Source organism: Dermacentor silvarum, chromosome 8 (assembly GCF_013339745.2).
Source record: "Dermacentor silvarum isolate Dsil-2018 chromosome 8, BIME_Dsil_1.4, whole genome shotgun sequence".
Lineage (NCBI taxonomy): Eukaryota > Metazoa > Arthropoda > Arachnida > Ixodida > Ixodidae > Dermacentor > Dermacentor silvarum.
Genome location: NC_051161.1, coordinates 101,963,799 through 101,975,867, shown reverse-complemented (window position 1 = coordinate 101,975,867; position 12,069 = coordinate 101,963,799).

Below are 12,069 nucleotides of genomic sequence, written 5' to 3'. Positions count from 1 at the left end.
TGTCTGATAGAGGTTGATGCCGGTGCCTCGAAATGTTTATAAAAACGAGCCGATCCGAGACTTCGGCAGTCTGCTCCGGGGACCGCAAAGGAGGGCCGAGCAACTCCCGGGAAAACAAGCCGTCGACATCGCGTCCCGACACCGAACACCGCCGGCCGCCGTGGAAGCCAGCCGCCGACGCGCCGACTTCGAGGGGCCCTTACGAGCCGCATCGGTGTGGACGGACTGTCGACGCGCCCGGCTTACTGTATGTCGCTTTTAATTCTGTGGACTGTGAACTCTAAATCTTTGATTTCCCGATTATCGTTTGAAGTTTAGCTTGTACCGAGATACATATATCATCCATTTGTTCATGTTACGATTGTACATCGTAAAAGTCCTGTATTGTTACAACTGTTCTTTACCATTGCCCCTTTCCTACTGTTATCTGTAACATCTTCACAACTACTATTTAATTACGCCAGTTGGTATTATTGTTAAGCCATCATATTAAATTACTGCTATTTGCTTGTTTGATCCGGCCTCTGTCTGGTTCACGACGGCCATTGCCGAAAGCCAAGCACCAGACTCCAACAAACTGAACGTGCGCGAGGGACGCGCGCTTTCACAGAGAGCGAATGCGCGGCGGAGAGTAAACACGACGTCTTTCGTCGTGCGAAGGGCCGTTTGGGGGATGAGAGGGAGGGAGGGGAGGCGACGTCTTGCTCCGGCACCCAATGCGTATCTTTCAACCGGGCGCAAGGGCAACTGGCGACTAAATCTCCCAGGCGAAAGGAGGAAAGAGGGAAGGCAGCGTGGGAGGCAGGGGGTGCGGCTTTTACTCTGCCAGCAACTGCATGCGTACTCGTACTTTGCGCGGCTGCAGCCTGTCGCGCGCACCGTATCTTTAAAGCGATCTCCACACGGCTCTTACCTTTGTATGCGCTGTGCTTTCGCCGCTCAGTTTCCATTGAAGCGATAGACCGCACGAACATTCGCTAGCTGCTGCGACAGCGCAGCTAGCGACAGTTGACAGTGGTTGACAGTGGTTGACAGTGGTTGTCTGCGGTCATCGAGTGTGATCTATGCATGTTTGCTTGTGTGTGCTGACACCACGCTTGTTTATTCACTCAGTAAGCGAATGTGTCCAACTTTATGCAGCCGATAAAACTATCTTTACTCCGTATAGCAGCTATCTAATAATTTGCTGTCTCAATTGATGCTTCGCCATGCTGGCAAAGCTGCGATTTTTTTCTATGCTCATCCAGGCGAAGCCGTGGGGTATTAGTCAAACAAATCATCGCCTCTAAAGCCGACATTAGCTATAACACACTGACTCGTCAGCACGTTATACGTCGGCAAATCTAGGCAACACCGCGACCAAGGGCGCCGGAAGCACAAACAAGTTGGCCCCGCTATCGTATCAGACGGAAGCGCCTTCTGACGACAAGCGGAAGGAATTTTGAAACTGAACGTTTCAACCAGTCGCGGCAGCTTCTGGTACGGCACGCTTTCCTGGCAAGCACGTGCAACTTTGTGCCAGGTCAGGATTTGCCGTGATATATTTCCATTCAAACTTCGCCCCACACATCTTTAAGGGGCATTGCCGTCTGACGCACAGCGGGAAGCACGCGACCTTCATATTGAGTTGATTGAGCTTTCTAATTAAACGATGGACATCTCGTATAAACAAATGTTCAAAAAAATAATGGGTGTGCCTTGAAATAAGACTGCCTTCAAATGTGCCTATTTAACAACTGCCCCCAAGGCAATAATAAAAAATAAATGAATGAAGCTTTGTTAGGGAGCCTTTTCAAGCTCACGTTATTGGTGGCAAAGTATGTCCACCTGACCTAGGAACTCGTTTGTAAAAACACCGTGTTCGCGAACGGTAAAACGGCACACGGTACATGTCAAATGCCCAGATGCATCGTGATAGCTATTTCTGGTCAAATTCATTGAGCTGTCGCCAACGGCCTCTCCTGACTTGAGCAATTACAGTGCTCTTGCATTATCGCTCCAGGATTCTCTTCCCTAAAATTAATTGTTATAGACCACCGCTTACGTGCTCGTGTCTAATACGTAATGCTGTTTTTATTGCGACAGCAATTATATGTACAATCAAATCGGATATCTGCCATCTCCGTCGCCGTGAGGCTCCGCATGACGTCCAACGGTGATGAGCCGTGCGCCGTATGCTGTATGTGCGAGTGAAAGCGCGTGAGGGACGCGCGCTTTCACGGGGTGCGTACGCACGGCGGAGAGCAAACGCGCGTTCTGCGCCGTGCTCCCTGAAGAGCTGCAGAATTAAGTGTATCTTTCCTTCTTTACAATCACCATATATATATATATATATATATATATAGAGAGAGAGAGAGAGACAGAGGGGCAAATGCGACTTCTTCCGTCACGCGAAAGGCCGTAGGGGGACGGGAGGGAGCGAGGGGAGGCGATGTTTAGCTGCGCCACCAAATGCGTAATTATATAAAAAAAGTTGTCGCAGTTTCACCTGAAAGGTGAAGCATCAATTGCGATAGCAAATTTGTAGAGAGATATACGGAGTAATGATATTAGCTTTATCAGCTGTATAAACTTGGACATGCAGCAGCACCGGCAACGCGCCGAACTGTTGTCGACGCCGTCGGCATTTTGCCCGCGTTCGCTCAAAATGCGTGCGGCGTTGGTGACTGTTGCCGGAGCCTCTGATATAAATAGGCACTTGGTGCCGCAGCTAAACGTCGCCTCCCTTCCCTCCCCCTTCCCCCCCTCCCCCACGGCCTCTCGCGCATCGGAAGAAGGCGCGTTTGCTCTACATATATGGTGATTGTAAAGGAGGAAAGAGACGCCTACTTCTGCAGCCCTTAAGGAAGCACGGCGCAGAACGCGCGTTTGTTCTCCGCCGTGCGTTCACTCCCCGTGAAAGAGCGCGTCCCTCGCGCCCTTTCACTCGCACATACAGCGTTCGGCGGCGCGCGGCCACGATTTCATCTCCATTGACGTCATACGGAACCTCACGGCGACGGCGACGGCGACGGCGACGCCGACGGCAGAAATCTGCTTTTGAGTGTCCATATAATTGCTATCGCAATAAAAATCACAGCATATCCACGGGGTGAATGATGATCAGTGGGCGAAGCTCCGGAGGGAATCATCGGATCTCCTGCTTAAGGGGACGCTAGCACAAACGCGTTAGAAACGTGCAGTACTCTCTAGTAAGGGGGAGCGGCCACAGCGTCTTACGCAGCCATTTACACATGCCGTTACGTGCACCGCGTTTGCCGACGCCATCACATGACTGCTGAGAGAGTATACCCCCCGTATTCATAAACGCTGCTCGACTTGAACTTGACTTGCCACCGCCTTGGGCAGCGCGTTCGAAACGCGTTGAAGGTAAGGCGGAGAGGCCACAGCGTCTTAGACGGGCCGTAACGCGCTAGCACAAAACGTGTTAGAAACGCGCTAGAAACGCGGCCTTTCGCGGTATTTATTGCCATCGTGGTGCGTGTGTCTATGTGCGCTTCGTATCGTAGTGGGCTAACGCCCCGCGCTTGGAAGCGAGGGGTCCCTGGTTCGATTCCGCGCTACGGACACAACTTCGGATTTTTTTTCTAATTTTTCTCAGACTGGTTACACACTACTACTACTACGACGGGGACGGAACGGGTGCCGCTATAAGGAGCTTCGCTCCTAAAACGTTGCGAGGTGAGCAAGCGGTAAAGACTTCCGACGCTGTTCGACGAGTAACCTCCGAGCCGCCCCCAGAGGCACCGGCAACAGTCACCAAAGTACGCCGCACGCGTTCAATGCCGACGGCGACGACTACAGTTCTGCGCGTTGCTGGTGCTGCTGCATGTCCAAGTCTATACAGATGATAAAACTACTATTTTTACTCCGTATCGCTCTATACTAATTTGCTGTCCCAATTGATGCTTCGCCTATCGCGTGAAACTGTGACATTTTTTCCGTTATATAAATGAAAAACATACAGAAATACATACCTAAACGAAAAAAGTTATTTTAACGAAATACCATTTGCTCGCATTATATCCGTAACGCAAAATGCTCTCGTCCTCAAACTTAACGTTATGCTAATCCTTTCTATAGCCGTCTCTGACTGAGTAGTCCTAAGATTTCTCAGAGTTTCTTCAGAGTTTTTCACATTACTTCCTCGAAGTATACAACACACGCTATCTGGTCTGCGATAGTCATTGCCGGAGCGTTGCAGTTTTAATCAACAATCTGCATGCATTCGCAAGTTTCATGGAGTCTTACTTCTGCGTGTGCAGTTTTGTGTAGCTGTTGTAACGTCGGTGTTGCGTTCGTTTTTATGGCATTCCAAGCCTGTGTGTCCGCTCTCCACGCTATCCCAGGCAGTATATCCTAATAAAATTTAAGCTGGCCCTTCTTACAGAGACCAGATGATTACCAGCCGCCAACATCCTCTCGTATTTCTGACTGAGCTTCTTATGTCCCCTTGGTCCTTATGTTCCTTTCATGGCTTGGAATGAGCGCCATGAATAAGAGATGATGGTGATACTGTTTCTTAATTATGCCAACTAGCCCATTACCGAAGAAGACGCACAAATACTTAACACGTCTTGGTTACCACTTTTTTTAATCATCTACATACACTTCGCGTTTCACGCAACAAAAAACAATTACGTGTGAACGTGTTCTATAGTTAAACCAGATCCCTTCAGTAAAAGCCCAAGACACCAACCGTCAAAAATCGCAAATATGGTTTGCAGCTTAACCATAACAACCGCCATATAATAATTTTACTGCCTAGGTTATGTTAGTTAGGTAGGACCCTTAAAAATAAAAAATACACAATAATTTCCTTCTATCGGCGCTAACATACGGGGCAACAACGTGAAGGATGGAGGGGAGCAAAAAACTTTCCGAGGGCGTCATCGCACGCGCAATGAGCAACAATAAAGAAAAATATTACGCGAATACATAGGAGAAGGGAAATGATTATATCGCCAGCGGGGGTAGTCGATATTCTAGTTGCGATTACGAGCAAGAAAGGAAGTTGCGCAGGCCATGTAATGAGTAGCTTCGAGAACTGGTAGTCTGTTAGAGCTTTGGAAGTAGCGCCAAGAGTAGGCAAGCGCAGTCGAGCCCGGCAGAGAATTGGTTATTCTTCTGAAATGAAATTCACAGGCACAGATCAGTCAGCTATAGTGCAAGACATGGGTAATTGGAGATCGTCGAGAGAGGCCTAGGACGTTCCAGTGGACATAAATAGGATAATGACAAAAAAAGTAGCAGCAGAAGATAATGATACATGACGGCCAGTAACGAAATGTGTTCAGCAAAACTCTTCAGGATTCCTGAAAGCGTTCAGACTGTGCCAAGCAGACAGAAACAGTGATTATGCGAAAGCTGTCTACCTTCTCGAAGACGTATAAGCTGGCCATTTCACAAATGCATAGGTTAGGTTTTATAGGAAAGATATAAATCTAAAGGTAAATATTATTTCCTATGGGGAAGAAACTTGGAAATTAACAAAATTCGCAAGAGCAAGTTAAGGACCGCACAAAGAGCATTGAAACAAAAATGTTAGGCCTAGCGTTAAGAGACAGGAAGAGAGCGGTGTTGATCAGAGAGCAAACAGAGATAACCAATATTCTAATTGAGATTAAGAGAAAAAAAATGGAGCTTGGCAGGCCATGTAATGCGTAGGATGGATAACCGGTGGACCATTAGAGTTACAGAATGGATACAAAGAGAAGGGAAGCGCAGTCGAGCACGGCAGAAAACTAGGTGGGGTGATGAAATTAGGAAATTTGCAGGTATAAATTTCCATCAGTAAGCACAAGACAGGGGTAACCGGAAATTGCAGGGAGAGGCCTTCGTCCTGCAATGTACGTAAAAATAGGCTGATTATGATGATGATTACTTCCTCAGTTTTAATCCCACTTGTTGACTATTAGAAACAGCTACACTTTAACAACTCACCATCACCTCCAGAGCCAGTAACACTGACTTTCAAATTCACACTTTTGAAGCCAGACCTCACGGAAAGCAATGTTGCAAAATGCTTTGACTATATGTAGTCCAATTCTAGTGTCTTTCCTTAAATGTTTTACTTTTTGTGGCAGTGCACTTTTTAGCACGAGTACTATTCGTGTTTGTAGTGCACTTTTCTTTAGTTTCACAATCTGCGGAGCCTAATTGCACTATAGCAGGAGTTTCGAGAAAAACGAACATTGAAACAGTTGAAACGCATGAAAAATAAGGCGAAACACAGATGAAAACCCGTAAATACTTTGACGTGGTTCATGCCCACTGAACAATTCTGAAAAAGGATTAGACTTGGTCAGTGACCGTGCTCTACTTCAACACATGCCTGGCCATACCAACTTTCGTTAAAACTTTCATTATTAATGCTTTTAAAATGTTGTATACATGCAACATAGTTTCTAGGAAATTCAAAGTTAAACAAATGAAACAAAGTACGCAGACGGGAATTAACAAAACGACAATAATCACTGTATTAAAAAAAATTACCTCTAAAATATGTGCTTTCGACGTGGCTTTAAAATGATCAATGAAAGCAAACATAAGAATACCAAAATATTGCTTTTGTTCACCTAACGAACTGCTACTTTCTTCTCTATGTATACACAACTCACTAAACGTTTTGCTTTGCTGCTCATAAAAAAAATGTCTACCCCTTGAGAATTGAAATATGTGGTGTATTCGAATGCTCAAAACTAAAAAAAAATATTTCGCAACAACCAACTGTCAAAGACCAGGTACGGCTCTCCGTCTTCTAAACAGACAGTCGCTAATAACCAGAAGTGTGAAAATGTCAAGCTACGTCAAAGAAAACCTGAAATAAAATGGTTAATACAAGACTTGTTTACCGTTTCGCAGTGCAGGCCTACGTGGCAACCTGGGATTTCTGCTTGCGCTCCGTCATTTAGTATTTTTGGAAGTCCATCTGTGTATGAGGTTTATCTTTTATGCTACAACCAGTGATTGTTTCCTTGCAACACGTCTTTACATGTGTCTAGGGTAGAGAATTCCTTCAATTCATTGCTCTTTCTTTTTTCCCCCGCAATGTTAAATCTTGTTTTCCGCAACTACAAATTTTGTCCTTTTGGAAATACGGTGACACAAAGGGCTGTTCTTTTTTGGAGAGCTTGTTTGCAAGCAGGAATAATGTCGTTCAGAGGCTACTCATGCAGCTTTTCTGATAAAATCGTTGATTTTATCTTGAAATGTTATCCTTTGTTCAAAAAGCTAGGTGTCTTTACTGCACTAGTCAATACAGACATGGTACCTAATTATAGCGAAATAAGTATTTCGGCTGTAAATACGTATATGCGTCTGCACCTGACTTTTTGACATTCGATTCGATATTGGGTACTTATTATTATGCTTGATTCGTATTCGATCAGAATGATCCTGGCCCATCTCTAAAACAATTTCATGGTTGAACGCTGTTAAACTAAGGTTGTCGAGTGATAGCACGGTTTTGCTTGCTTTGAGAAAGGACGCAGACACTGCTTGGCGCCGTCAGAACTACCGCATCTAAAATTGCACCGCAAGACAATACACAGACGCTGCTTGGCACGGCAGCAGCAGCGAGCGAATTGACCTTCATGCTGCGTCTGGCTTCAACGCGAACTGAGTGTCGAAAGCACAGCGCATATGAGGGTACCAGCACACGGCGCACTTTGTCCACATCGCACATCGCTTTCAAGATATCGCCGCCCACGCGATCTATGCAGCAGGGGCCGGTAGTGGCGGGTAAAGTCCCATTTCGGCCATGGCTGAGCTTGAAGGTCAAATTTACGGAACCAGGCGTTTTCCGGGCTTTGTACCTGGAGTAGCAGGGCTATCGCTCTAAAACACTGTATTGAACTGCCTCAAGACAAGGGTTCCCATTCCTCCGCGGGCCACGACAAACGTTCCGTGCTCAATGAAGACAATTTCTCTTTTTGTTTCTCGTCGGCATCAATACCTAAAATAAAATAGTTTTAACATCCCACAACTACACAGTGGGTTCTCAGGAACTCCTTGGTGGTGACCTTCGGAGTCGATTTGTCTACTCCAGGCTCGTTAAAGATGAACCCAAGCGTGTTACACGATCGTTCTTGCCTTCCGACGCAATCAGAGTGGGGCCGCTGTGGCCTTGAATTTAACTCGCGACTTCGCGCCCAGCAGCACAATGCCTCATGGCGCGAACGAAGGGTTGCGTATGTTGTATTTGTGAAACGCAGTGAAATATATTTAGCAGTGAGGATCACTCAAAGGAGGCGGCTTTATTTTGATGCAAAGGGCTTGAATTCTGACCCTGTACTATATGCTCCGAGCAAGATATTGCTCTGTAAGGTTAAAGACTGAATAAAGTACATGAGCCACACCTGACAAGAAAAAAACACAAAAGAACCAAAAAACAATAGAAACTAAACAGCCTAAAAAGGATGTCCTGACTGGATGTCCTGACAGTCATTTTATATAAAAAAGGATAAAACAGCGCAAGAACGACAGTACACAGAATATTGACTGACAAGTGAAGGTTTATTGGGGTGGAAGAATAAACAATTGTAATCATGTATCAGCCAGTGCCTGTGGTGTGTGTTACTTGTTCTGGTTATCGTCGTTTTGGCGCTGTTTGTACTTTTTTCGGTCAGGCTTAACCGACTAGCCCAACATTCCACACTTCCGCAGTCTTTGTTTGTCATGTTATCATTCTACGTCTATCGCGCCCACAGGAACCGGGAACATTACCACGATGTGCCACGTTGTCTAATAATTTTATTGCATGGTTATAACTAGATTTACTTGCATCGTGTTGTACTAATTATGATACTTGTATTTTGTCATAAACCCGCTACTTCTGCTTCTCAAACGAGGTGAAGCTCTACTTAGGCGGACCCTATTTTTTTACAGCCATAGCACTCCAACGCCATGTCTCGCAAAGTCATTCATCGCATCTGAATGACCTTGAGCAGTCGGAGTGCCAGCTGCCGCAGCGCACGTGCGTCAGGTTTGACGTCACGCCACGTGATTCGCTGCGGAGAGGCATCACAGCTGCGCTCGCTCGGAGCCTCGTCGCTACGGTACCACGTGACGAGGCGATGGTTTAACGGCTGCTTCGCCGGCACTTTTTCCCTCAGTCTCGCCATGGATGGCGCGCCGCCTGGGCCGTCTGTGCTTGCGCTTCAGCGCAAGCGACAGGATGAATCCAATCATCCAGTAGATGTAGCTAGACGGCAGGCTGCGAAATCTGAAGCAAAGGCAAAGCTGGCTGCTGAAACACCAGAGAAAAGGGAGGCCGCATTAGAATGTTATAGAGAAGGTTAAGACTGATTGATTAGCACGTTATACAGAAGCTGAAGTTGAAGATTAATACGAAGACGACTAACAATGTTCAATAGCCTGACAAGGGAACAAGAATTCAGGATCGCCAGTCAGCCTCTAGAGTCTGTAAAGGAGTACGTTTATCTAGGTCAATTACTCACAGGGGAACCTGATCATGCAAGAGCAATTTCCAGAGTAATAAAATTGGGTTGGAGTGCATACGGCATGCATTGCCAAATCCTGACTGGGAGCTTACAACTGTCGTTGAAAAGAAAAGTGTACAATCATTGCATTCTACTGGTGCTAACATATGGGGCAGAAAATTGGAGGTAAACAAAGAAGCTCTAGAACAAGTTCAGGAACGCAGAAAGAGCGATGGAACGAAAAATGTTAAGCCTAACGTTAAGAGACAGGAAGAGAGCGGTGTGGATCAGAGAACAAACGGGGATCGCCGATATTTTAGTTGACATTAAGCGGAAGAAATAGAACTGGGCAGGCCATGTAATGCGTAGAATGGATAACCGGTAGACCATTAGAGTTACAGAATGCATGCCAAGAGAACGGAGGCGCAGTCTAGGAAGGCAGAACACAAGGTGGGGTGATCAAGTTAAGAAATTTGCAGGCGCATGTTGGAGTCAGCTAGCGCAAGACAGGGGTAATTGGAGAGCACTGGCACATGCCTTCATCCTGCAGTGGACAATAATATAGGCTGATGATGATGAGAGAAGCTTACCACGCGCGAAAGCCTGCAATAATAAAACACTGTGGGCATAGTCTTTGCAAAACCATGCCAAACAGACTTTTCGCTCGTGATAACTAAGTTTAAAAGAGTTAAACCCCAGCCATTTTTAAATGTGAAGCATTTCTTGGCGAACATTTGTCGCTGACAGTATCTATCTATCTATCTATCTATCTATCTATCTATCTATCTATCTATCTATCTATCTTTCTATCTATCTATCTATCTATCTATCTATCTATCTAGCCGCCTACGTCTTGGTGCTCTCACGGTCGTTTCTTTAACTTGCTATGTACCCAAATTGGCATAGTGTGACAAAAGTGTATGCCAAACATAAATGATAGGTCGTGACATGAATGTCATGACATGCATGTGATCTAGGTCATGGAACAGCCGCCTACATCTTGGCGCTCTCATGGTTGTTTCGTTAACTTGGTAGCTACCAAAATTGGCATATCATGGCAAGTATGTATGGCAAACATAAATTATAGGTGATGACATGAGTTTCATGAAATGCGGGTCATGTAGATCATGAAACGGCCGCATAAATGACAATGACCAAGCGAAAAAAGATTAACCTTCAAAAACACATGAAACTGGTTCGGATTTGGGTAATCAGTGAAGGAAACACTAAAGGATGATGGAAGAAGTCATTTTTGCTTAGTCATAAGCATGGCTAACCAAAAGTGACAATGACCCGGCAAAAAAGATTAGCACTACAAAACCACTGAAATGAGTTTGGACGTATGTAATCAGTGAGGGATACACTGAAAGTTGATGGCAGAAGTCATAGTCATGAGACTAAAAAACCACTGAAATGAGTTCGGACGTATGTAATAAGTGAGGCTTACACTGAAGGTTGATGGCATAAGTCATAGTCATGAGCAGCATGACTCGGCAAAAATGACAATGACTCAGCCAAAGAAGATGAACACTCAAAAACCACCGAAATGGGTTCGGACGCGGGTAATAAGTGAAGGAAACATTGAAGGATGGGGATAGATGTCAGCATCATGACCATGACATAGAAAAAATGACAATGACTCAGCGAAAAAAACTGACAGTCAAAAACCATTGTAATGGGTTCGGACGTGGCCACTAAGTGAAGGAAAAGGCTAAAGCTTCATGGTCGAGGTCATAGTCATGAGCATTACTTAAGCTTTCGCCTTAAGGTCTCTTAGGCGTTGCTAAAGGGACTCCTGATCACTCATGACATGAATGTCCTGACGTGCGTGTCATGTACTATCGGCCAAGAAAGTAAACGGACCACGGGACCGGTGGCCGGAGCGGCTGCCTGGCCACAACGGGGCGCTGCTGTCTTGCTCCGCGCGCTTGGGTCGAGAGTGCCGTGGGTGACGTTAAGCTTCTCCCTCGCTCTCGCGCGGCGTTTTGTCACGCTTGATAAAATGTATAGTGCGTCGTCCGGTTGCTCTGCTGCTGGCGGTCGCGATGAAGGGGACCGCGCATAGCCGGTATTCAACCCATGGCGCTGTCGCGTAGTAGCCGGCGGCCGCACGGAGGTGTTCAAAGTGCACGGCAAGCTTTGCCGGTGCGCAAAACACGTGACATCATCTAACCTCGCTAACTCGCTACACGAAGGTGGGAAGGCAAGATTTTGAGCGCATCTCTCGTCGTCAGCACTTTCCTTCTGCTGGTTTTAAATTCCGTGTCCTTGTATTCTGGCTTAGTCTTGCCGTAGAGAAACCTGTAATTGCGTACAGTTTTCAGTAATCTCCCTATTGGAATCTCCCTAACGATGTAGCGAGCGCGCACGGAGAAAGCCACGGTGCGAAAATCGGAAGGCGCCGTCGCCGCGGGAGTAAAGCCGGGGGCAAGCCGACGTAGCTACGGCCACCATTACTGCGTCGCTGATTGGTCACGTCGGCGTGCGGCAGCCGGAGAACGTCGCAAAAATGGATCTTGGATCCATTCTCTGCACGGCAAGGAAACCTTGACGGGCGCGAGCACAACCGACCACGCACGTCAGCCCGAGAACGTCAAACGGTGCCCGGCAAGTCGCCGTGCCGCTA